The 1,770-nt window shown below is 43.9% G+C and overlaps 1 protein-coding gene across 2 annotated transcripts in view; it reads left to right on the plus strand.

The window, feature by feature from the left end:
* The first annotated feature begins 1,625 nt into the window (after positions 1–1,625).
* LOC139756872 (anoctamin-7-like) overlaps positions 1,626–1,770 on the plus strand; it is a 176,337-nt gene continuing 176,192 nt past the window's right edge. For both annotated transcript variants that reach the window (XM_071676724.1, XM_071676725.1), the window contains exon 1: positions 1,626–1,770. This exon is cut by the window's right edge and continues 131 nt beyond it. The gene's annotated coding sequence lies outside the window, so the exon portion shown is untranslated.

The following is a 1,770-nucleotide window of genomic DNA, read 5'->3' on the forward strand; positions in this document are numbered from 1 at the left end:
TACAAAATCGTTTAATGTACCATCGTCTGAGTCATTCTGTTCATTACGAGTAATTACACAGATAATTGAACGATAACAAACGCCACAGAAACTGATAGTAAATTGTGCTAGGATCATATTTACTTAATGTTACTAGAGAATTTGAACGTAGTTTCGTATTACTAGGATATCCTTGATTCCATACACTCGTAATCTGTATGGCAATCTATTCATTATTATTTATTATTATTAATGGCACTTTGAAGAAATTAATAATCCATATATATCTTAAGACGCCAGTGTTTTGATCTCATTGGTAACTACCATTTAAGTCTTTATAGCGATAAAGATTATTCGATATATATATATTTTTTTTTCTTTACGAAAGAGGGACCTGGTATTAATTGTGGGGTCATAACCGGGTATTGGAAAGCAGTTTTGGTGGTGGCGGGACCTGTTGATAACAGAACCAGAAGCTGCTGTTATGTCGTTATGATTGCTGAGGGCAAGAAGAGACCAGATACAAATAGTTGTATGTATTATGCCATGTCACAGGACAGTGGGACCTTATTGATTCTCTCTCTCTCTCTCTCTCTCTCTCTCTCTCTCTCTCTCTCTCTCTCTCTCTATGCTTAGGTTAAGCAATTGGAAACATTGTTTTTGTGATATCTATACACATATCATACATGGCTATAACCGTGTTGTACAAAATATTAACGTCTAATGTCATTTTATTCCGTAAAAAAATAATGTAAAGTTTGGAAATCCTTTCCCAACACACTGCATAACAGGGAGCTGCGTTTATCAAATCAAAATATTTTTTTTTCTCTCTCCCACACGGAAGATTGTGAATATAGTTGTGTCACCCCCAAAAGTGTGGCTGATGTCGAATTGTATTTAGGAATGGTCGTCCAGGGGAGATGAGTGTCATATTGATGTAAAATTAGGATTTATTTGTTCAAGTCTGGAGTGGAAAACGGGGGGGTGTGTGGAAGGCCTCAAGCCAGACCCCCGGATGGTCCTGCCATCTGTTGACGTGAGGCGGAAGTGAAGTGTGATTACTATTTGTGTGCTACAGCGACAGAGTTTCACTCCTGTTGTCCTGTATTTGACTCCAATGTATGTAAACACACACACACACACACACACACACCCTGGCCTACCTTACGTAGGCACCCATTTTTATCGACCGGTCTCTAGGGGAAGATGAACAGCTGGGTGGACTGTGGACCACCTGCCGCAACCAGGATTCGAACCTATGCGGGTTTGATCCCAAGCGGCCCGTGTATGCACAACGGCCAGTAACACTAACCACCATGCGAGAAACAAGGTCACTGCGTGCAGTGCGTGGATAGTTTACTATCCTATGGATAGGCAGTTGGGTAAAATGACATGGTTAAGGAGGTGGGTAACTGTGTGGCTTGAGTAACTGCACGTGAACTGGGTAGATGTTAACTAGGCAACTGGGTAACAGCTTGGCTGGCGAGATGAGTCAGTGAACGAGTGGTTAACTGTTAGTATTTGTAGCTGATTGGAGGAGACTTGGTGATGATGCTCATATGTCTGAGTGGAGTATCATCGTCTGGCTTGAGTGGCTAGCTGGCTGGCTGAGTGTACACCAGAGGGAGGGAGGTCGAGGCGTCAGTGTGGGCTGAGCCGTCGGCCAGGAAGGACGTTACCCTCCCGACGCCGCCGCTGCCGACGCGCTACGTCGCACCGTTGACACGCACCTTCCCATCGCTGTCGCTTTCCTCTCGCTTTCCCGGTATTCCCGTGTGCTTCCCAGGTTAA

The sequence above is a fragment of the Panulirus ornatus genome, chromosome 23 (genome assembly GCF_036320965.1).
Source record: "Panulirus ornatus isolate Po-2019 chromosome 23, ASM3632096v1, whole genome shotgun sequence".
Lineage (NCBI taxonomy): Eukaryota > Metazoa > Arthropoda > Malacostraca > Decapoda > Palinuridae > Panulirus > Panulirus ornatus.